Consider the following 25,924-nt stretch of genomic DNA (forward strand, 5'->3'; position numbering starts at 1 on the left):
TGTCATGTGCTGCTCCCATCCTGCGCCCCCATTCTGACATGTGCTGCTCCCATCCTGCGCCCCCATTCTGACATGTGCTGCACCCATACTGCGCCTCCATTCTGACATGTGCTGCACCCATCCTGCGCCTCCATTCTGACATGTGCTGCACCCATCCTGCGCCTCCATTCTGTCATTTGCTGCTCTCATCCTGTGCCCCCATCCTGTCATGTGCTGCTCCCATCCTGCGCCCCCGTTCTGTCATGTGCTGCTCCCATCCTGCGCCCCCGTTCTGTCAAGTGCTGCTGCCATCCTGGGCCCCCGTTCTGTCATGTGCTGCTCCCATCTTGCGCCCCCGTTCTGTCATGTGCTGCTCCCATCCTGCGCCCCCATTCTGTCATGTGCTGCTCCCATCCTGCGCCCCCGTTCTGTCATGTGCTGCCCTATTCTGTCATGTGCTGCTCCCATCCTGCGCCCTATTCTGACATGTGCTGCACCCATCCTGCGCCTCCATTCTGACATGTGCTGCACCCATCCTGCGCCTCCATTCTGTCATTTGCTGCTCTCATCCTGCGCCCCCATCCTGTCATGTGCTGCTCCCATCCTGCGCCCCCATCCTGTCATGTGCTGCTCCCATCCTATGCCCCCGTTCTGTCATGTGCTGCTCCCAACCTGCGCCCCCATTCTGTCATGTGCTGCTCCCATCCTGCGCCCCCATTCTGTCATGTGCTGCTCCCATCCTGCGCCCCCGTTCTGTCATGTGCTGCTCCCATCCTGCGCCCCCGTTCTGTCATGTGCTGCTCCCATCCTGCACCCCCGATCTGTCATGTACTGCTCCCATCCTCCGCCCCCGTTCTGTCATGTGCTGCTCCCATCCTGTGCCACTGTTCTTTAATTTGCTGCTCCCATCCATATGCCCCATACGCTGCTCCATAAAGGTTTATGACCCCCATAAAATGCTCCATAGTATATGCCCCGTACACTGCTCCATAAAGGTTGATGGCCCCCATAAGATGCTCCATAGTACATGCCCCCGTACACTGCTCCATAAAGGTTTATGGCCCCCATAAGATGCTCCATAGTATATGCCCCCGTACACTGCTCCATAAAGGTTTATGGCCCCCATAAGATGCTCCATAGTGTATGCCCCGTACGCTGTTCCATAAAGGTTTATGGCCCCCATAAGATGCTCCATGGTATATGCCCCCGTACACTACTCCATTATGGTTTATGGCCCCATAAGATGCTCCATAGTATATGCCCCCGTACACTGCTCCATAAAGGTTTATGGCCCCCATAAGATGCTCCATAGTGTATGCCCCGTACGCTGTTCCATAAAGGTTTATTGCCCCCATAAGATGCTCCATACTATATGCCCCCGTACACTGCTCCATTATGGTTTATGGCCCCATAAGATGCTCCATTATGGTTTATGGCCCCATAAGATGCTCCATAGTATATGCCCCGTATGCTGCTGCAATATATATAAAAAAAACAAAAACATACTCACCTATCATCGCTGTGCGCTGAGTGCTGGGGGGCCTGAGCAGGCGGGGACACCGGCGCGCTGTGGGGGTCAGGTGCCGGTATCGCCGCCAGCTCAGGCCCCCCAGCACTTACTATATTCACCTGGCCCCGTTCCACCGCTGCGCGCCGCCATCTTCCCGGTCCTCTGGCTGTGACTGGTCAGTCAGAGGGCGGTGCCGGCGCGCATTAAGCGCGTCATTGCGCCCTCTGAACTGAAGGTCACAGGCCGAGGACCGGGAAGATGGCGGCGCGCAGCGGTGGAACGGGGCCAGGTGAATATAGCCGATACTCACCCTCCTGGCGGTCCCTGCTTCTCTGTTGGAGATTGCGGTGTGCGTTCAGTGTTAACGCATACCACGATCTCCTGGGAGCGTCACTCTGTGAGGCCCAGACTGCGCCGGCGCTTGCGCTTGCGCAGTCTATAAAGGCTTCGGACAGAGTGACGCTCCCAGCATTATATTATAGATATATATAGTACAGACCTAAAGTTTGGACACACATCATTTAAAGATTTTTCTGTATTTTCATGACTTTGAAAATTGTAAATTCACACTGAAGGCATCAAAGATATGAATTAACACATGTGGAATTATATACTTAACAAAAAAATATGAAGCAACTAAAAATATGTCTTATATTCTAGGTTCTTCAAAGCAGCCACCTTTTGCTTTGATGACTGCTTTGCACACTCTTGGCATTCTTTTGATGAGCTTCAAGAGGTAGTTACAGGAAATGGTCTTCCAACAATCTTGAAGGAGTTCCCAGAGATGCCTAGCTCTTGTTGGCCCTTTTGCCTTCACTCTGTGGTCCAGCTCACCCCAAACCATCTCGATTGGGTTCAGATCTGGTGACTGTGAAGGCCAGGTCATCTGGCGTAGCACCCCATCACTCTCCTTCTTGGTCAAATATCAAATAGCCCTTACACAGCCTGGAGGTGTGTTTGGGGTCATTGTCCTGTTGAAAAATAAATGATGGTCCAACTAAACGCAAACCGGATGGAATAGCATGTCGCTGCAAGATGCTGTGGTAGCCATGCTGGTTCAGCATGCCTTCAATTTTTAATAAATCCACAACAGTGTCACCAGCAAAGCACCCCCACACCATCACACCTCTTCCTCCATGCTTCACGGTGGGAACCAGGCATGTAGAGTCCATCCGTTCACCTTTTCTGCGTCGCACAAAGACATGGTGGTTGGAACCAAAGATCTCAAATTTGGACTCATCAGATCAAAGCACAGATTTCCACTGGTCTAATGTCCTTGTGCTCATTAGCCCAAACAAGTCTCTTCTGCTTGTTGTCTGTCCTTAGCAGTGGTTTCCTAGCAGCTATTTTACCATGAAGGTCTGCTGCACAAAGTCTCCTCTTAACAGTTGTTGTAGAGATGTGTCTGCTGCTAGAACTCTGTGTGGCATTGACCTGGTCTTTAATCTGAGCTGCTGTTAACCTGCGATTTCTGAGGCTGGTGACTCGGATAAACTTATCCTCAGAAGCAGAGGTGACTCTTGGTCTTCCTTTCCTGGGGCGGTCCTCATGTGAGCCAGTTTCTTTGTGGCGCTTGATGGTTGTTACAACTGCACTTGGGGACACTTTCAAAGTTTTCACAATTTTTCGGACTGACTGACCTTCATTTCTTAAAGTAATGATGGCCACTTGTTTTTCTTTACTTGCCTTATATACTCGAGTATAAGCTGACCCAAAAGTTGTTTTACAATTTGTCCTGAGTACGCCAATACCACATATGTGGGGGTAAACCACTGTTTGGGCGCATGGCAGAGCTCGGAAGGGAAGGAGTGCCATTTGACTTTTCAATGCAAAATTGGCTGGAATTGAGATGGGACGCCATGTTGCGTTTGGAGAGCCACTTATGTGCCTAAACATTGAAACCCCCCACAAGTGACACCATTTTGGAAAGGAGACTCCCTAAAGAACATTTCTAGATGTGTGGTGAGCACTTTGACCCACCAAGTCCTTCACAGAAGTTTATAATGCAGAGCCGTAAAAATAAAAAATCATATTTTTTCACAAAAATGATCTTTTCACCCCTAGTTTTTTATTTTCTCAAGGGTAAGAGAAGAAATTGGACCCCAAAAGCTGTTGTACAATTTGTCCTGAGTACGCTGATACCCCATATGTGGGGGTAAACCACTGTTTGGACGCATGGCAGAGCTCGGAAGTAAAGGAGCGCCATTTGACATTTCAATGCAAAATTCACAGACATTGAGATGGGATGCCATTTTGCGTTTGGAGAGCCACTGATGTGCCTAAACATTGAAACCCCCACAAGTGACATCATTTTGGAAAGTAGACCCCCTAAGGAACATTTCTAGATGTGTGGTGAGCACTTTGACCCACCAAGTCCTTCACAAAAGTTTATAATGCAGAGCCGTAAAAATAAAAAATCATATTTTTTCACAAAAATGATCTTTTTGCCCCCAATTTTTTATTTTCCCAAGGGTAAGAGAAGAAATTGGGCCCCCACAAGTGACCCCATATTGGAAACTAGACCCCCCAAGGAACTTATCTAGATCTGTTGTGAGAACTTTGAACCCCCAAGTGTTTTCACTACAGTTTATAACGCAGAGCCGTGAAAATAAAAAAATCTTTTTTTTTCCACAAAAATTATTTTTTAGCCCCCAGTTTTGTATTTTTCCAAGGGTAACAGTTGAAATTGGACCCCAAAAGTTGTTGTCCAATGTGTCCTGAGTACGCTTATACCCCATATGTGGGGGGAACCACCATTTTGGCGCATGGGAGAGCTCGGAAGAGAAAGAGCGCCATTTGGAATGCAGACTTAGATGGAATGATCTGCAGGCGTCACATTGCGTTTGCAGAGCCCCTAATGTACCTAAACATTAGAAACTCCCCACAAGTTACCCCATATTGGAAACTAGACCCCCCAAGGAACTTATCTAGATGTGTTGTGAGAACTTTGAACCTCCAAGTGTTTCACTACAGTTTATAACGCAGAGCCGTGAAAATAAAAAATAATTTTTGTGGAAAAAAAATATTTTTTAGCCCCCAGTTTTGTATTTTCCCAAGGGTAACAGGAGAAACTGGACCCCAAAAGTTGTTGTCCAATGTATCCTGAGTATGCTTATACCCCATATGTTGGGGTAAACCCCTGTTTGGGCACACGGGAGAGCTCAGAAGGGAAGGAGCACTGTTTTACTTTTTCAACGCAGAATTGGCTGGAATTGAGATCGGACGCCATGTCGCATTTGGAGAGCCCCTGATGTGCCTAAACAGTGGAAAGCCCCCAATTATAACTGAAACCCTAATGCAAACACACCCCTAACCCTAATCCCAACGGTAACCCTAACCACACCCCTAACCCTAACACACCCATAACCCTAATCCCAACCCTATTCTCAACCGTAAATGTAATCCAAACCCTAACCGTAACTTTAGCCCCAACCCTAACCCTAACTTTAGCCCCAACCCTAACTGTAGCCCTGACCCTAGCCCCAACCCTAACCCTAACACTCACCCTAGCCTTAGCCCTAACCCTAGCCCTAACCCTAACAATAGCCCTAACCCTAACCCTGATAGAAAAATGGAAATAAATACATTTTTTTAATTTTTTTATTTGTCCCTAACTGAGGAGGTGATGAAGGGGGGTTTGATTTACTTTTATAGCGGGTTTTCTAGCGGATTTTTATGATTGGCAGCCGTCACACACTAAAAGACGCTTTTCATTGAAAAGAATATTTTTTGCGTTACCACATTTTGAGAGCTATAATTTTTCCATATTTTGGTCCACAGAGTCATGTGAGGTCTTGTTTTTTGAGGGATGAGTTGACGTTTTTATTGGTAACATTTTCGGGCAAGTGACATTTTTTGATCACTTTTTATTCCGATTTTGTGAGGCAGAATGACCAAAAACCAGCTATTCATGAATTTCTTTGGGGGGGGGGGCGTTTATACCATTCCGCGTTTGGTAAAATGGATATAGCAGTTTTATTCTTCGGGTCAGTACGATTACAGTGACACCTCATTTATATAATTTTTTTATGTTTTGGCGCTTTTATACGATAAAAACTATTTTATAGAAAAAATAATTATTTTTGCATCGCTTTATTCTGAGGAATATAACTTTTTTATTTTTTCGCTGATGATGCTGTATGGCAGCTCGTTTTTTGTGGGACAAGATGATGTTTTCAGCGGTACCATGGTTATTTATATCAGTCTTTTTGATCGCGTGTTATTCCACTTTTTGTTCGGCGGTATGATAATAAAGCGTTGTTTTTTGCCTCGTTTTTTTTTTTAACGGTGTTCACTGAAGGGGTTAACTAGTGGGACAGTTTTATAGGTCGGGTCGTTATGGACGCGGCGATACTAAATATGTGTACTTTTATTGTTTTTTTTATTTACATAAAGAAATGTATTTATGGGAACAATATTTTTTTGGGGGGGGAATTTTTTTTAAATTTTTGTGGCATATGAGAATTTATTTTTTTTTACACTATAACATTGCCCCAGGTGGGGCATCATGTTATAGTGTAAGATCGCTGATCTGACACTTTGCTGTGCACTGTGTCAGATCAGCGATCACACAGGCACAGCACTGGCTTCCCGGCGCCTGCTCTGAGCAGGCGCTGTGAAGCCACCTCCCTGCAGGACCCGGATGCAGCCCCGTGGCCATTTTGGATCCGGACCTACTGCAGAAAGGAGAAGGAGGTAAGGACCCTTGGAGCAATCCGTGGGTTCAAGGTGCTCAATTCACATCTACCGTAGATAAGATCTATAAGGGGTCTAGTTTCCAAAATGATGTCACTTGTGTGGGAGTTCCACTGTTTAGTCAAATCAGAAGCTCTCCAAACATGACACGGAGTCCACTAATTATGCCAGTAAATTTTACATTCAAAAGTTAAATGACGCTCCTTCCCTTTCGAGCGATATCGTGTGCCTAAACAGTGGTTTTACCCCACATATAGGGTATTGGCATGCTCAGGAGAAATTGCACAACGAATTGTATGGTCCATTTTCTCCTGTTAGCCTTGCGAAAGTAAAAAAAAAATTAGGTCTAAAGCAAATTAAATGTTTATTTTTTTTCTGCCACATTCCATTAACCTGAAGGGTTAATAAACTTCTTGATTGTGGTTTTGAGTACCTTGAGGGGTGCAGTTTTTAGAATGGTGTCAATTTTGGCTATTTTCTGTCATGTAAGCCTCTCAAAGTCACTTCAAATGTGATGTGGTCCCTAAAAAATGGTTTTGCCAATTCTGTTGTAAAAATGAGAAATCACTGGTCAACTTTTAACTCATAACTTCCTAACAAAAAACATTGTGTTTCAAAAATTGTGCTGATTTAAAGCAGACATATTGGAAATCTTATTTACTAGCTATTTTGTGTGATATGACTCTCTGAATTTAGGGCATACAAATTAAAAGTTTAAAAATGTCAACATTTTCAAATTTTTAGCCAAATTTCAGATTTTTTCACAAATAAACGCAAGTCATATCAAAGAAATTTTACCACTATCATGAAGTAAAATATATCACAAGAAAATAATATCAGAATCAGTGGGATCTATTGATGTGTTCCAGAGTTATGACCTCATAAATTGACAGTGGTCAGAATTGTAAAAATTGGCCTGGTCAGGAAGGTGAAAGGTGAAGGAATTAATAAATTGAATTAATTACAATTTTAAAAAAATTTCAAACAGAAATGTACATGAATATAGTTTTTATATTTGTCATCTAACAAATGCAAATGAATCAAAATTCACAGCAAAGGTTAAGTACAATTACAACAACCACACGTCAGCAGTTTCACTTGTTGCAGAACTACAATCCTAATATGTCTTCAGCTTTACGTCAAAGAACAAGAAACACGTGATGCAGCAGGGAGTGTCAGCTACAACTTACTAATGAAATCTGCTCAGGTGACTCACCTTGAGAGCATCTTACCTTTCTCAGCACTGAGTCATTCCTGAAATCTACTATGAGTACTTATGAAAGTGTAGAATTTCCAGTGTGCTGTGTCACTAACTGAATGTGACATGTGTTCCTATTAGTTTTACTGTAACTCTAAGGCCTCTTTTCCACTTGCGAGATACACGTAAGTGTCTCGCATGTGAAAACCAAGCTCTGGCGCCGGCACTTGGGAGCGGAGCGTGCAGCTCCGTGTGTTGCTATGCGGCCGCACGCTCCGCTCCCAAGTGCCGGTCCCACAGCTTGGTTTTCACATGCGAGACACGGACGTGTATCTCGCAAGTAGAAAAGAGGCCTTAGAATTCATTTTATTTTTTAAATGAAAGCGGTTGTCCAGGTCAATGAAGGTTGATGACCAATCATTGTCATAAGCCAACAACCCTTTCAACCATTTTTTAATGTACAATAACAAATTGTATTGTGGTACCGTGTTAGCCAGAAAAATCGATGTGAATACTATTCTGCCCAATGATGGCAGAAGTATTCTAGGAGTGATACCTTTAGAAAATAATATGTTTGCAAGTGTACAGAGCACAGTGGCTCCTTCTTGTGCTCTGAAAGCTTGCAAACATAATATTTTCTGGTATCACTCCTAGAATACTTCTGTCATCATTGGGCAGAAAAGTATTCACAACCATTTTTTTTAGAAGACAGACAATAATTAAGTAGACAACAGCAACATAAGACATACATTTATTACTGTGTTATTGCCAAGCATTTCAAAGATTGTATTAAATAAATGAATATGTCATGTAAGGCTTGCAGCTGCAAGAAATAAATTAAATTACTGTATGCTACCTGTTGAGACCTATCTGGATCCAGGCCGTTATGGTTCCACAGGAAGGGAGATGTTCCAAATCCAACAGCAGCAGGACCACTGAAACTTATAATTAGTTGCAGCCATCAGGTGACTACAGCTGCTTTTTTCCTCTCCAATGTCTCCATAAAACATTATGAGTAGGGTTGAGCGACCTTGACTTTTTTAGGGTCGAGCCTGGTTTCGCGAAACCCGACTATCTCAAAAGTCGAGTCGAGTGAAATCGGCCGATTATGGCGAAAAGTCGAGGATCGACCGAAACACGAAACCCAATGGGAATTTTTTTTTTTTTTCTTTCTCTCTCTCTCTCTCTCTCTATCTTTCTCTCTCTCTCTCTCTCCCCTCCGTCCGTCCCTGAACTGAAAAGCTGGTGTTACACAGTGCAAATCGCTACAGCGCACAAGCGACAACATGGCGATAGGCGTCCACGCCCCTAAGACCTATGTCATCACTCTGCCCATGCCCCTTCATTGGCTGAAAAAAATGGCGCCAAGCGCGTCATACGAAACGCAACTTTGGCGCGAAAGTCGCGTACCGCATGGCCGACCCCACACAGGGATCGGGTCGGGTTTCATGAAACCCGACTTTGCCAAAAGTCGGCGACTTTTGAAAATGAACGATCCGTTTCGCTCAACCCTAATTATGAGTAGCAAATGTCATCTCATTAATGAGAAAATGTTTATTCACTGTACGCTAGTGATGAACGAGCACTAAAACGCTTGGGTGCTCATTACTCGATTCAAACAAATCATAATGCTCAGATATTCAACATGAGTAACGAGTATAATGGAAGTCAATGGGAAACTCAAGCATTTTTCTGCCCCAACCAGGATGTCTGGAGAGATATAAAAATTGCTGAGATTGATGGAAACAGGGCTGAAATGGCATGGGAACAGCATGGGGAAGACCCATGGAAGCATCTCTGACTCCCAGGTCGCTGCTGCGAACAATGTTGTCAGAGAATTACTCCACTTTTATGGACTGACAATAAAACCTCAGTTAAAATTAATTTTACTGGAAAAAATGTTAAGAAACATTCTATCCAGGAAAATGACTTGTATATAAGGCAAAATAAATAACTTTGGGATATGTTCACACTTATTGTTTTTGCTACTTTTTTTGAACATTTGCATTGCTTTCAATGGTAAAAAAAAAAACATTCAGGAAATATAATTTTAACATTTTACTACCTGTGTGGTTTGTGAGCGATGATCAGACACATCCTGTTTAATTTATGAAGGAGGAACTCTGAAAGTCACATTTTTTTATTTTCCGGGCCATCAGACAGATGAGAACAAGACAGAGCTATTTAGTAAAGCACATCATTCTACTGTTTACTGTAAATGGAATGATGCCTACAAATCAAAGAACACAGTAGTTAAAGTCAAATATGGTGAAGGTTCAAAGATTTTTTGGGGTTGTTTTGCTGCCGCTGGCACTGGGTGCCTTGACTATGCGCAAGGCATCATGAAATTTGAAGATTCCTGAAGTATTTTGGGTCGCAATGTAGTGCCCAGTGTCAGAAAGCTGGTTTTGCGTCCTAGGTTATGGGTCTTCCAGCAGGACAATGACCCCAAACATACTTCAAGAAGCCCCGAGAGATGGATGGAAACAAAGCTCTGAAGAGTTCAGAATTTTTAATTCCAGCTCCAGTAGCATACAGTCTCCCTCCACTACCTCTTACATGCAGATGCTACAGTGAAACTGCAAATGGACACATTCAATTAGTTAATTTTGCCTGCTTTGATGAATTTCTAACTACAGATCACCAAAAAAAAACATGAATCTGTCAATGAGTGTTGTGAGGCAGTGTTATATGCGAGGGTCGCAATGTGTCCCCCAGGATGCGCACAGAAGCGTATTAAGGCCTTGGGAGTGCATTGTAGTCACATGCATAGCTGTAATTGCAGCGCAAAATAAAAGCAAGTTTTTGTCTTGGGCAAGCTACTTGACCAAGGCAGATTTAAGAAAACCCGCCATGGGCTTTTATTTTTGGAGCAGGCTACAGGATGGTAGTGGGGCGGTCCGCTTCCTACCAGTCAAGTTTTACAAGTGACCTACGGCCACAGATTCCTTGTGAATACCCACAAAAGCAAAGGGTTGGATGTGTCAGTCTTGGTTTGCAAATTTGCAGAGCAGGTCGCTCTGCAGATCTCAGCCTGTGTGAGGTAACACAGAGCCAAGCAAAGCCAAAAACACAACCGGTCTCGGACACGGACTGTCTTGATTCCTGGCTGTTATCCAGAGGACACCATTTGCGTTCCAGTTGTAAGTTTCTTTGGACATTAAAAGACATTTGCTTTAAATTTTCCTGTGGTCACTGCCTGTCACACTGCACCAACTCCGCTGCTCTACAGTGTATAGAAAAAAGCAGTCAAGTTATGGACTGTGGAAGAGGTGTGTGTGACAAGAATGAACACTTATTTCCAACAGATGATACTAAGCACCTATCCCGACACTAAACACAGCTAAGAGTGGTGTTAATAGGGAAGAGAATAGATGTTACCTTGATATTTTATTTTTTTAGGTTGCAGAACCAATAATTATAATTTATAAGGCAATAATCCCTGCCTAGAAGCTTGTAATACGTTATCCCTACTGCAACAGCTCACCCCAAATGAATTGCAGATACGAGCGGTATTGTTGTACAATACAGAAGGGATTTGAACCAGCCCTGAAGAGATTTTTTTCTTGTACGTGGCAGCATCAAACTTTGGAGGAACACAAGGAACAGTGCCACCTTTGATAAATTTCTGATTACAGATCATCATAAAAAAACATGAACCTATGAAAGAATGTATGTAAAGAAAGCAACAGCAAGGGTTATAATTTATAAGGCAATAATCCCTGACTAGATGTCTGTAATATGCTATCCCTACTGCAACAGCTTATCCTAGATGAATTGCAGAAAAGAGCTGTACCATTAGAGAATAGTATCTATTTGAATTAGCCCTCCTGGGGAATATATTGGAGCATTTCACATCTATTCAGCCTGATATGGAGGAGACCAGGAACTTCACTACTTACTGTACAAACTCTCCTGTCCTGGCTGTGAAATCCTGTATGCAAGGGCATACATAGAAATCATGGGGGCCCATAGCAAAAGTCCCCCCCAAAAAATAGAAAAAAATTCACCGCCAGGCCCAGCTCACCGTTTTGTGTCTCCACACAGCCTCAGCTCCTAACACTCTGCCTCCAACAGCCAGTAGCCACCCTTACATGTGCAACTACTTCCGGCTGGGCCCAGCATACACTGCTCTCTCTGGCTGGAAAGCTATGTCAGCAGGCATGGCATCCTTATGCAAATCCAGCCACAGAGTTCAGCCAGGAGCAGTGCAGGACTGGAAAGGAGGAGTTAGGAGGAGCCAGGTACAGAGTGACAGCAGCGCGCACATTTAATTAAATTAGATACCACACAGTATACCCTTATTTTATCCACAAAATTATATATTCAGCCATATATCCAGGAAAATAATGTGAAATAGGCTAGTGAATAGGGTGTGCTGTGAAAAAACGACAGTGGCAACCACTGCAAAGAGACAACCAGATACCGAACCACCATGGAACATGAAATCACCAGATAGTCAAAGAACATGGGAATATTACAAAATATGCCTTTATTTATCAGAATGGCAACAATACAAAATATTAAAAATGTATAATATAAAACATTTAATCAAAGGCACATGGCACAGCACAGCCATTGCGGTCTGACTCTGGCGGACCCCCTCACCCCTCAGGGCCCCATAGCAGTCGCGTGGCTTGCCGCCATTGGCGGTACGCCACTGCCTGTATACAGTGTGAGAACTCCCTATGTGTTGACCACTTGACAGCCCACAACAAGGCTCTGGATCATATACTAATTGAACCCACTGGCTCTTTTGGTTTCTAAAAATGTTCCCTAAAACAGAAAGTGGAGCCTCAGAAAAGCATTTTTCCCATTACTAACCCTAACTCAGCCCCAGATCACAAAAATGGAGAAGCTATGGGTCTTGAAAAATGGCAAACTTTGGATTTTTTTTATAACACTTAAATAAAAAAAGAACCTATACATGTTTGGTATATACAAACTTGCAATTACCTGTAGAATCATAATGGCAGGTCAGTTTTAGCATTTAATCAGCATGGTAAAAAAAACAATTGTGGAATTGCACTTTTTTGCAGTTTCACCACACTTTGAAATTTTCCACCCTTTTCCATTACACTATATGGTAAAACCAATGGTGTTGTTCAAAAGTACAGAACGTTCAAAAGTACAACTCGTCTCACAAAAAACAAGCCCTAAAATGTCCATATTGATGGTAAAATAAAAAAAGTTAAGGCTCTGGGAAGAAGGGGAGCAAAAAACAAAAACTAAAAAGTGGAAAAACCCAAGGTGGTGAGGGGGTTGGATTTAGGAATAGTATTAGACTTGGGGTTAGGGTTGGGTTTAGGGTTAAAATTTAGCTTAGGGTTAGGGATGGATTTAGGGTTATGCTTGAACTAAGGGTTGGGCCTAGGGTTAAGGTTGGATTTAGGATTAGGCTGGGATTGGGATTAGGGTTGGGTTTGGTTTTAGGGTTAGGGTTTTCTGGACTGCCCATGTGTTGTCATGTGTTTGGAAACTTCAGCCAGTTACCTAAATATGCTTTTCTTTTCAATAAAGATGGACTCCTGTTATGAACTGGTGGTTTAGGAGCAACATGGGACGAGCTCTGAAGGAGGTGGTACCTGTACTGACCGCAGTCCCTAAGCTCAACACAACACTAGAAGTAGCCGTGGGATGCTCCTGTCACTCCCTAGGCACCTCGTCACAGCCTGAGAACTAACTACCCCTAAAGATAGAAACAGGAAAATTATCTTGCCTCAGAGAAAATCCCCAAAGGATAGATAGCCCCCCACAAGTAATGACTGTGAGTGGAGAGGGAAAAGACATACACAGAATGAAACAAGGATGTAGCACAGGAGGCCAGTCTAGCTAGATAGATAAGACAGGATAGATTACTGTGCGGTCAGTATTAAAAACTACAAAAATCCACACAGAGTTTACAAAAATCTCCACACCTGACTAAAGGTGTGGAGGGTAAATCTGCTTCCCAGAGCTTCCAGCTTAACTGAAATAATCAATACTAACAAGCTGGACAAAACATAGAATGCACAGAACGAATAAGTCCACAACATGTGGACAGAAAAGAGCAAAGCAAGGACTTAACTTTGCAGGACTGGTCAGGATATCAGGGAACTCCAAGAGAGATGTGAATCCAACCAGGAACCATTGACAAGTGGCACAAGCTGAAGGAAAGAGCCAGGCTAAATAGCCGAGCAGAATAGACAATCAGTGGAAGCAGCTGCTGACTGCTAAATCCAAGGAGCAGCCATTCCACTTAAAACCACCGGAGGGAGCCCAAGAGCGGATTCACCACAGACTCCCCCTCCTTGATTTCCATTTGATTTCACTATCTGTTTAGCTAAATGATAATGATAGTCAATTGTTGTACTTACATTACCAACATAAGAGTATATAAAAAAATTGCATATAATAATTGTTTATACTGATTATTTGGGATTACATTTATATCATTACCTATACAAATGAGGGCTATGGCAACTTCAATATACAAGTTCTTCTTTTCTCGGAGTTTATATCTACAGTATAAACTGAAATTTGTTTACAGACTTCACTTTTCTGTTAATCACTGAACTAATATTTAGTTGCATAACCTTTATTTCTGATAACTGCTTTACATCTGTATGGCACGGAGTCACCTAACATCTCACAGCTGCAAACAAATTTTCCAGCCCAAGTTGAATGGACTACATTCCACAGTTCTTTTGCATTCTTCATTTTTGTATTAAAAACAGCACTTTTGATGTCACTTCACAAATTCTCAATTGAATAGAAGTCTGGGGATTGGGCTGGCGACTTCATAACATCAATCTTGTTAGTCTTGAACCAGGATGTTGCCCGCTTGCTGGTGTGTTTGAGGTCATTGTCCTGCTGAAGCTCCCATTTCAAGGCCATTTCTTCTTCAGTATAAGGCAACATAATTTCTTCCAGTATTTTGATATATTGAAACTGGTCCATGGTGTCATGCACAGTGTAGGACACACTAAGTGCAACACAAAGGGATAAGGGGAAGAGGGCCCAATACTAGGGAAGTGGGGAGTGGAGACCCCTAATCAGATCTAACATCACCATATCTGCTCTAAGAGACCCTAAATAGGTTCCGTACCTATCGCCGAGCAGGATACTTAATCCCTGCCAGACCCTAGCGGTAAGCCCTGCTTAGGGAAGGAAGTGATAAACGCTAGTCGAACCCCACTAACACTAAAGACAGCTAGGATAAACGAAACAAGGGAGAAACTTAGCTTGAGTAGACTCAGAGAGAAACACCAATGCCCTCCAACGACCTCCACGCCATTCGTGCTGGGGGAGGTGGCCACTGCGTCGTAGCACCAGAAGGACCAGGCATAAGTCTTCAAACTGCTGAGACCCTCTATAGCTGGATGCAGTCCAATGGTCTGCACTCTCTGACACATCCGTGACACATGCCTAGTGTTGTGAATTCTGTTGTCAAGCTCCCTCCTGTGGTCATGAATGGTACTTCGGCTGGTTCTGTCCATGGGCTTCCTCTGGTGGCTGTGAGTGGGGCTGCGGCTTCTGAGTTTCCTTCCACAGGTGATGAGGTTAATTCGTTAGCTGGCTGCGCTATTTAACTTCACTTAGATCATTGCTCCATGCCACCTGTCAATGTTCTAGTATTGGTCTAGTTCGCTCCTGGATCGTTCTGGTGACCTGTCTTCTCCAGCAGAAGCTAAGTTCCTGCTTGTTTTTCACTTGTTTGCTATTTTTCTGTCCAGCTTGCTATTTTGATTTTTGTCTTGCTTGCTGGAAGCTCTGGGATGCAGGGTGGCGCCTCCGCACTCTGCGGTTTTTTTTGTAGTTTTTGTGCTGACCGCAAAGTTACCTTTCCTATCCTCTGTCTGTTCAGTAAGTCGGGCCTCTCTTTGCTAAAATCTATTTCATCTCTGTGTTTGTGATTTTGATCTTCTCTGAGGCAAGGTAGGCTTTATTTTTCTATCTTTAGGGCTAGCTAGTTCTGAGGCTCTGACGAGTTGCATAGGGAGCGTTAGGAGCAATCCACGGCTATTTCTAGTGTGTGATAGGATTAGGGATTGTGGTCAGCAGAGTTTCCACTTCCCAGAGCTTGCCCTGTATTATTGTAACTATCAGGTCTTTCCGTGTGCTCTTAACCACCAGGTCCATTATTGTCCTAACCACTAGGTCATAACAGTACAGGTGGCCCAAAGTATTAATGCATCTCAATAGAGGGATAAGAGAAGTTCTGAGACCATTTTTTTTTCTTTGCAGTGTGTTTTGTCTCTCTTCTCCCCTTTACCTCTGGGTGGTTCAGGACACAGGTGTAGATATGGACATTCAAGGTCTGTCCTCTTGTCTGGATCATCTCACTGCAAGGGTACAAAACATTCAAGATTTTGTGGTTCAGAATCCGATGTCAGAGCCTAGGATTCCAATTCCTGATTTGTTTTCTGGGGATAGATCTAAGTTTCTGAATTTCAAAAATAATTGTAAATTGTTTCTTGCTTTGAAACCTCGCTCCTCAGGTGACCCTGTTGAACAAGTGAAAATCATTATTTCTTTGTTACGTGGCGACCCTCAAGACTGGGCATTTTCTGGCGCTTGGATTGCTTTATGATGAACCAAATTCAGTGGATCAGGCAGAGAAAATCTTGCTGGCTCTGCGTCACGGTCAGGATGAAGCGGAGGTGTACTGTCAGAAGTTTAGAAAGTGGTCTGTGCTTACTCAGTGGAATGAATGTGCCCTGGCAGCAATTTTCAGAAAGGGTCTCTCTGAAGCCCTTAAGGATGTCATGGTGGGATTTCCCATGCCTGCTGGTCTGAAAGAGTCTATGTCTTTGGCCATTCAGATCGATCGACGCTTGCGTGAGCGTAAAGCTGTGCACCATTTGGCGGTATTATCTGAGCATAGACCTGAGCCTATGCAATGTGATAGGCCTTTGACCAGAGCTGAACGGCAAGAACACAGACATCGGAATGGGCTGTGTTTTTACTGTGGTGATTCCACTCATGCTATCTCCGATTGTCCTAAGCGCACTAAGCGGTTCGCTAGGTCTGCCACCATTGGTACGGTACAGTCGAAATTTCTTTTGTCCGTTACTCTGATTTGCTCTTTGTCATCCTATTCTGTTATGGCATTTGTGGATTCAGGCGCTGCCCTGAATTTCATAGACTTGGAGTTTGCTCGGCGCTGTGGTTTTTTCTTGGAGCCCTTGCAGTATCCTATTCCATTGAGAGGAATTGATGCTACGCCTTTGGCCAAGAATAAGCCTCAGTACTGGACCCAATTGACCATGTGCATGGCTCCTGCACATCAGGAAGATATTCGCTTTTTGGTGTTGCATAATCTGCATGATGTGGTCGTTTTGGGGTTGCCATGGCTACAGGTCCATAATCCAGTATTGGATTGGAAATCTATGTCTGTGTCCAGCTGGGGTTGTCAGGGGGTACATGGTGATGTTCCATTTTTGTCAATTTCGTCGTCCACTCCTTCTGAAGTCCCGGAGTTTTAGTCGGATTACCGGGATGTATTTGATGAGCCCAAATCCAGCGCCCTACCTCCTCATAGGGAGTGCAATTAACTTGATTCCTGGTTGTAAGTTTCCTAAGGGCCGACTGTTCAATTTATCTGTGCCAGAACACGCCGCTATGCGGAGTTATATAAACGAATCCTTCGAGAAAGGTCATATTCGCCCGTCGTCATCACCGTTAGGAGCAGGGTTCTTTTTTGTGGCCAAGAAGGATGGTTCTTTGAGACCTTGTATTGATTATCGCCTTCTTAATAAAATTACAGTCAAATTGCAGTATCATTTGCCGCTGTTGTCTGATTTGTTTGCTCGTATTAAAGGGGCTAGTTGGTTCACCAAGATAGATCTTCGAGGGGCGTATAATCTTGTGCGTATTAAACAGGGCGATGAATGGAAAACAGCATTTAATACGCCCGAGGGCCATTTTGAGTACCTGGTTATGCCATTCGGGCTTTCCAATGCTCCATCAGTATTTCAGTCCTTTATGCATGACATCTTCCGAGAGTACCTGGATAAATTCCTGATTGTATATTTGGATGATATTTTGGTCTTTTCGGATGACTGGGAGTCTCACGTGAAGCAGGTCAGAATGGTGTTCCAGGTCCTTCATGCGAATTCTTTGTTTGTGAAGGGGTCAAAGTGTCTCTTTGGAGTTCAGAAGGTTTCATTTTTGGGTTTCATTTTTTCCCCTTCTACTATCGAGATGGACCCTGTTAAAGTCCAGGCCATTTATGATTGGACTCAGCCGACATCTGTGAAGAGCCTGCAAAAGTTCCTGGGCTTTGCTAATTTTTATCGTCGCTTCATCGCTAATTTTTCTAGTGTTCCTAAACCGTTGACTGATTTGACCAAGAAGGGTGCTGATGTGGTCAATTGGTCTTCTGCGGCTGTGGAAGCTTTTCAGGAGTTGAAGCGTCGTTTTTCTTCTGCCCCTGTGTTGTGCCAGCCAGATGTTTCGCTCCCGTTTCAGGTTGAGGTTGATGCTTCTGAGATTGGAGCAGGGGCTGTTTTGTCGCAAAGAAGTTCTGATGGCTCGGTGATGAAACCATGTGCTTTCTTTTCTAGAAAGTTTTCGCCTGCTGAGCGCAATTATGATGTTGGCAATCGAGAGTTGTTGGCCATGAAGTGGGCATTCGAGGAGTGGCGTCATTGGCTTGAAGGAGCCAAGCATCGCGTGGTGGTCTTGTCGGATCACAAGAATTTGACTTATCTCGAGTCTGCCAAATGGTTGAATCCTAGACAGGCTCGATGGTCGCTATTTTTCTCCCGTTTTGATTTTGTGGTTTCGTACCTTCCGGGCTCTAAGAATGTGAAGGCTGATGCCCTGTCAAGGAGTTTTGTGCCCGACTCTCCGGGTGTTCCTGAGCCGGCGGGTATTCTCAAAGAGGGGGTAATTTTGTCTGCCATCTCCCCTGATTTGTGGCGGGTGCTGCAAAAATTTCAGGCTGATAGACCTGACCGTTGCCCAGCGGAGAAACTGTTTGTCCCTGATAAATGGACTAGTAGAGTTATCTCTGAGGTTCATTGTTCGGTGTTGGCTGGTCATCCTGGAATCTTTGGTACCAGAGATTTGGTGGCTAGATCCTTTTGGTGGCCGTCTTTGTCACGGGATGTGCGTTCTTTTGTGCAGTCCTGTGGGACTTGTGCTCGGGCTAAGCCCTGCTGTTCTCCTGCCAGTGGGTAGCTTTTGCCCTTGCCGGTCCCGAAGAGGCCCTGGACGCATATTTCTATGGATTTTATTTCGGATCTCCCTGTCTCTCAAAAGATGTCGGTCATTTGGGTGGTTTGTGATCGCTTCTCTAAGATGGTCCATTTGGTACCCCTGTCTAAATTGCCTTCCTCCTCTGATTTGGTGCCATTGTTTTTCCAGCATGTGGTTCGTTTACATGGCATTCCGGAGAACATCGTTTCGGACAGAGGAATATGTTAGCGCTATATAAAAAAAAATAAAGAGGTTCCCAGTTTGTTTCGAGGTTTTGGCGATCCTTTTGTGCTAGGATGGGCATTGATTTGTCTTTTTCCTCGGCTTTCCATCCTCAGACAAATGGCCAAACCGAACGAACTAATCAGACTTTGGAAACATATCTGAGATGCTTTGTTTCTGCTGATCAGGATGATTGGGTGTCCTTTTTGCCTTTGGCTGAGTTCGCCCTTAATAATCGGGCCAGCTCGGGTACTTTGGTTTCGCCGTTTTTCTGCAATTCTGGTTTCCATCCTCGTTTCTCTTCAGGGCAGGTTGAGTCTTCGGACTGTCCTGGTGTAGATACTGTGGTGGATAGGTTGCAGCAGATTTGGACTCATGTGGTGGACAATTTGACATTGTCCCAGGAGAAGGCTCAATGTTTCGCTAACCGCCGGCGCTGTGTGGGTCCCCAACTTCGTGTTGGGGATTTGGTTTGGTTGTCATCTCGTTATGTTCCTATGAAGGTTTCCTCTCCTAAGTTTAAGCCTCGTTTCATTGGTCCGTATAAGATTTCTGAGGTTCTCAATCCTGTGTCATTTCGTTTGACCCTTCCAGCTTCTTTTGCCATCCATAATGTGTTCCATAGGTCGTTATTGCGGAGATACGTGGTGCCTGTTGTTCCATCCGTTGATCCTCCTGCCCCGTTGTTGGTTGAGGGGGAGTTGGAGTATGTGGTGGAGAAGATTTTGGATTCTCGTATTTCGAGACGGAAACTCCAGTACCTGGTCAAGTGGAAAGGTTATGGTCAGGAAGATAATTCCTGGGTCTTTGCCTCTGATGTTCCTGCTGCCGATCTGGTTCGTGCCTTTCATTTGGCTCGTCCTGGTCGGCCTGGGGGCTCTGGTGAGGGTTCGGTGACCCCTCCTCAAGGGGGGGTACTGTTGTGAATTCTGTTGTCAAGCTCCCTCCTGTGGGCATGAATGGTACTTCGGCTGGTTCTGTCCATGGGCTTCCTCTGGTGGCTGTGAGTGGGGCTGCGGCTTCTGAGTTTCCTTCCACAGGTGACGAGGTTAATTCGTTAGCTGGCTGCGCTATTTAACTCCACTTAGATCATTGCTCCATGCCACCTGTCAATGTTCTAGTATTGGTCTAGTTCGCTCCTGGATCGTTCTGGTGACCTGTCTTCTCCAGCAGAAGCTAAGTTCCTGCTTGTTTTTCACTTGTTTGCTATTTTTCTGTCCAGCTTGCTATTTTGATTTTTGTCTTGCTTGCTGGAAGCTCTGGGATGCAGGGTGGCGCCTTCGCACCGTGAGTCGGTGCGGAGGGTCTTTTTGCGCACTCTGCGTGGTTTTTTTGTAGTTTTTGTGCTGACCGCAAAGTTACCTTTCCTATCCTCTGTCTGTTCAGTAAGTCGGGCCTCTCTTTGCTAAAATCTATTTCATCTCTGTGTTTGTGATTTTCATCTTAACTCACAGTCATTATATGTGGGGGCTGCCTTTTCCTTTGGGGAATTTCTCTGAGGCAAGGTAGGCTTTATTTTTCTATCTTTAGGGCTAGCTAGTTCTGAGGCTGTGACGAGTTGCATAGGGAGCGTTAGGAGCAATCCACGGCTATTTCTAGTGTGTGTGATAGGATTAGGGATTGCAGTCAGTTCCCAGAGCTTGCCCTGTATTATTGTAACTATCAGGTCTTTCCGTGTGCTCTTAACCACCAGGTCCATTATTGTCCTAACCACCAGGTCATAACAGCCTAGTATGCAATAATTGGGTCCAACTCCATAGCATGAGAAGCATCGACAGACCATTATGGTAGTAACTACATGTTTTACAGCCTTCATAGTATACTGTGGCTTGGATTCAGTGTTTATGGGTGATCTCACATAAAGACCCAATAAGAACAATCTTGCTTTCATCTGTTCATAAACTGTTGTGCCACTGCTCTTTAGGTCAATGTGTCCTTTGGCAAACTATAACCTTTTCATCACATATCTTTTTACAGCAATGGTACTTTATGAGGCTTTCTTGAAAATATAGTATAGAAAAAACGGCACTCTGCCCCGATTAAAGGGAGTCTGTCAGCACCGAGTGACTGTTCAAACCAAATACAGCTGGTCAGTGATTCATAGTGTGGGCAAACATTTAACCACAACTTCCCACCTGCTTATTTCCACTTTATCCCAATTCTCATCCTTCTTTGATTGATAGCTCTGGCTTGATAGAGCCAGAGAAGGATGAAGGTAGATAGATAACAAGCAGATGGGAAGGTGCACTTAAAATGTTTGGCCACGCCATAATGCAACAACTCATTGTGCAACAATATTGTGACTTTTGGCATCTACAAGCCAGTCCCAGCTAGCTACACTAATATATTTGTGGTGTGGGTGGGGCGTTATCACATTTTACCCATCAAATTCATTATAAGATAGACCGCTAAACATACTTTCTACTTAGTGTTGGCACATCACAAAAAATCCTACCCTGAGGAGTTGATTGTCAGGATGCAGGTGTGGGATTTCCTCGGCGATCAGCATGGCATCGGGAGGTATGGCCCATCAATCAAACATCGTTGGGTGTGACTATAGAGAAGAGGACCGTGACTGAAGCTCCATAAAGCGCTATATATATAACTAATACATACATGCTAGCCACCTTAGGGAGAGACCCAAGTTGGGCTAAATGTAGCGGGACGAAAGAGACCGAAAAGCCCTCTACTTAAAGGAAATACATAGTGGATGCTTTCCTGAAACGGAAAGTACTTGCAAGCAGCATAATACAAAGAATAGCAGGTTTACCCAGAATCCTTTGCAGTAGGCGGAGCTATGCAAATCATCTCTTTCCACCCCTGTCTAATCCACAGCGCTTGGAATCGCCAAGCGTGCAATGCTGCGGATTAGTTTCTAAATTTACACAGCCAACCAATTCCTACCTGTGGACACGTGTTTCGGGCTTTAGGCCCTCATCAGCACAGGGCTGGAATTGGTTGGCTGTATGGAGTGGGGCTCGGTGAGCAAGCGATACATACATGCTAGCCACCTTAGGGAGAGACCCAAGTTGGGCTAAATGTAGCGGGACGAAAGAGACCGAAAAGCCCTCTACTTAAAGGAAATACATAGTGGATGCTTTCCTGAAACGGAAAGTACTTGCAAGCAGCATAATACAAAGAATAGCAGGTTTACCCAGAATCCTTTGCAGTAGGCGGAGCTATGCAAATCATCTCTACTCATCTCAACTATATATATAACTAAAAGCCAGGACTAGTCAGCAACTGACTAATAATTAAAAGTGTATTTTGACTAGAACACTGGAATGTTAGACTTGAGAACAACATGATAGTGATACACATTGCATAAATGTAAGACACTGGGGGCAGGTAAGTACGTACAAATGACGTGATAGGTTCCCTTTAAATGAATTCAGCTCTAATATGGAAAGCCTCTGCCGTATTCAAACTTATCTGAATATGAGGTTCAGCAAATGCAGAATTTAGTATCTGGACTTCATTAATCCCCTTAAGGACCGAGCCACCTTGTACATTAATGAGCCTCATTTTTCAAATCTGACCAGTGTCACTTTATGAGGTGATAACTCTGGAACGCTTCAACGGATCCCAGTAATTCTGAGACTGATTTTTCATGACATATTGTACTATATGACAGTGGTAAAAAATTTTGATATAACTTGGGTTTATTTGTGAAAATATCAGAAATTTAGCAAAAATTTCACCATTTTTAAACTTTTAATTCTTATGCTCTTAAGGCCAGCGTCACACTAGCAAGTTTTACGGACGTATGAGCGCATAAAATACGTCCGTAAAACACGCATTACACACGGCCCAATTATTCTCTATGCCCCAGCTCCTATCTGCCGTATTTTACTGATCCGTATTATACGGCTTTCTACGGCCGTAGAAAATCGCAGCATGCTGCGTTTGTCACCGTATTGCACAAAAAAATCGCCAATGAAAGTCTATGGAAGCCAGAAAAATACGGATTACACACGGACCAGCAGTGTGACTTGCGAGAAATACACAGCGGTGTTAGAGAGAAAAGCCGGTAATTCAGTGCGGTGTACAGTAAAATCACACTGACAGCTTACAATAGAATAGGTAGAATAAATGTGTACACATAGAATAGGTATATATATATATATATATATATATATATATATATATATATATATATGTCAGTGAGACACATATGTGTATATATATTAATATTTCATACAGCGCTAGATAGCTTAAAGGGAAGGAGCACTGTTTGACCTTTTGATTGCAAAAATGGCTGGAATCATGAGCTGAAGCCATTTCGCATTTGGAGAGCCCCTCATGTGCCTAAATAGTAGAACCCCCACAAGTGACACCATTTTGGAAACTAGATCCCTGAAGGAATGTATTTAGATGTGTGGTGAGCACCTTGAGCCTCAAAGTGCATCACAGAACTTTAAATGTAGAGCCATGAAAATAAAAAATCACATTTCCCCCCCCAAAAAAATTATTTTAGCCCCAAATTTTGTATTTTCACAAGGATAACAGGAGAAAAGAGGCACCCTAATCTGTTGCACAATTTCTCCTGAGTATGCTAATACCCCATATTTGGGAAAAAACAACAAGTTGCACCGCACTTGGACCGGGGACTACCGACCAGGTAATTCTATTGCATGGGGATTTCATACATGCTCCTAAATCTACAATCACTCTTATTTGTGACGCACTAGTATTACTATCTTGTGATATTATTTGCTCAGACTACTTTTCTATTGTTGCACATGTCGTACACTACCCCTCCACAATGTCACCAGCCCGGTAACATCCACCCAGTATACGTCACTGTGTTTATAACAAGGTTGATAGCACTACCAGGTCTATACATGTTTGTCTCACCATTGTTTTATGGCCATTGACCTCTGCGTGTTTTTATACCCCCATTTTTTTCATCCTGTAGTTTTTTGCTTCCTTATGCATCTATCTATCTACTTTGCTACCTGGCTCTAGTTAGTAATTCCTCACATATTTTTTTCAGGCAACGTGCGATATATTATATATTCATTTACGTTTGATTTTTACATATGGGATATACTGTATATGTACTACATTTGGATATGGACTATAACTGTACCCAGTGCATATCATATGTCTAACTATATTAAACTACCTGTTTGGTCCTCCTTGATAATGTTTTATCATATTCTTCTCTATGTGTATTTTGTTTTTACATGAGTGCGGGCACTCTGTTGCTCGTAGTTGCTTATTACCGCCCATTACTTAATAAAGGTGTTTTATCTTCCATCTTATGTTCCTCTTTTTGAGCACTTAGCGTTCTCCTTTTGGTTTCTAGTACTATTCTGAATGAGAGCTTATTGTGCCCTAAATAGTAACACGGAGGACCATGAAAGACTATGAACCGATAAGTAAAAAAAAGATCCTCCATACACAAAATAGTGTCTAAAAAGTATTGATATTTATGTAACAATCATTTTTTAAAAAGTACATAAAAAAGGAGATGGCAACACATACTAACCCGAAAACGGAAAATACACTGTGCAGAGGTTTTATTACGAATCACTCCATTTATAGGGGTTTATACATATGGAGCCTGTAAACTAGTAAGTACCGAATATTGATGATGGAAATACTGTATTTCCATCATCAATATTCGGTACTTACTAGTTTACAGGCTCTATATGTATAAACCCCTATAAATGGAGTGATTCGTAATAAAACCTCTGCACAGTGTATTTTTTGTTTGTAAAACGAAAATGGTACCGCTGAAAAAGTTATAGTTCTCAAAATAAAGTGATGCAAAAATAATAATTTTATATAAGATAGTTTTTATTGTGTAAAAGCGCCAAAACATTAAAAAAAATATAACAGTTGTATCGCTGTAATCGTACTGACTCGAAAAATAAAGCTTTCTTATCAATTTTACCACATTCGGAACGGTACATAAAAAAAGCAATTCCTGAATTGCTGGTTTTTGTTCATTCTGTCTCCCAAAAATCGAAATAGAAACCGATCAAAAAATGTCATGTGTCTGAAAATGGTACCAATAAAAACGTCAGCTGATCCCGCAAAAAACAAGCCATAACATGACTCTGTCGGCCTAAATATGAAAAAATTATAGCTCTCAAATTATGGTGATGAAAGAACTAGTTTTTGCAATAAAAAGCGTCTTTTAGTGTGTGACAGCTGCCAAACATAAAAACCCGATATATATCTGGTATCGCTGTAATCGCACCGACCCAAAGAATAAAGTTGCCTAATCACTTATACTGCACAAGGAACGGCTCAAAAAATAAATAAAACCAATTCTTCACATGCTGTTGATGTTTTTCATTCTGCCTCCCAAAGATCGCAGTAAGGCTTGGCGCACACTTATCCTGCACTCTGCGCTGAGCGCTTAGACCGGGGTTTCTATGTAAATCTCTGAAATACGTGATGTTGACAGAACCCCAGGTGGAAGATTCCCTATAGTGAGGCAGATGGAGGCACTGTGGGCGCCATAGGACCTGTGATCCAGTGGTGTCCGTCTTTTTAGGATTGCATAAAAGTGCCGTCAGCCACACTTTTGTGCACTTCTAAAAAGGACACCGTTGAACAAAGGCCAGACGGAGTCCAGAGTAAATCGGCTGCCTCATTATAGTTAATGGATCCTTCGGGGGTTTCTTGTGTCACGTCACTCAGAGATTTAGATGGAAACCCCAAAGACCTCAGCGTAGCGCGACAGATAAATGTGATCCCAAACGTTATGTAAAATGTTCCTAATAAATGCTTCAACTAAATCCACAAAAAAGCAAGTCCCCTTTCAGGTCTGTCATCTGTTAGCTGTAATATAGGGGGCTTCCATGTTACTGGTGGCACAAAGGCTCTGCAAAAGTTAAATGGCTTCACGCTCCCCAAAAGAAATTCAGCAAATTTTGCACTCCCAAATCTAAATGCCCCCCCTCCCTTCTGAGCCCCAGTGTGCCTAAACAACATTTAGCACCCATATGTTTGGCTTTTTTTGTAGTGATGAGAGCCAGCCTAATTTATAACCTCTTTATATAGTGGTATGCGGGCTTGATTTTTGTAGGACAAGTTATTCTTTTGTAAATTACCATTCATATTACCATAAAGTTAAAGGGAAAATTTTGAAATAAAAAAACCAAGAAAGTAGATAGCAA

General features: G+C 43.2%; 1 protein-coding gene across 3 annotated transcripts in view; it reads right to left on the bottom strand.

The window, feature by feature from the left end:
- SAR1B (secretion associated Ras related GTPase 1B) overlaps nt 1–25,924 on the bottom strand; it is a 227,805-nt gene that overhangs the window by 183,125 nt on the left and 18,756 nt on the right. Inside the window, exon 2 of one of the 3 annotated variants that reach the window (XM_069763849.1) lies at nt 9,448–9,612. The exons of the other annotated variants lie outside the window; for them this stretch is intronic. The gene's annotated coding sequence lies outside the window, so the exon portion shown is untranslated. The remainder of the gene's footprint in view (nt 1–9,447; nt 9,613–25,924) is intronic. 3 annotated transcript variants of the gene reach the window in all.

Source organism: Ranitomeya imitator, chromosome 4, assembly GCF_032444005.1.
Source record: "Ranitomeya imitator isolate aRanImi1 chromosome 4, aRanImi1.pri, whole genome shotgun sequence".
NCBI classification, from domain to species: domain Eukaryota; kingdom Metazoa; phylum Chordata; class Amphibia; order Anura; family Dendrobatidae; genus Ranitomeya; species Ranitomeya imitator.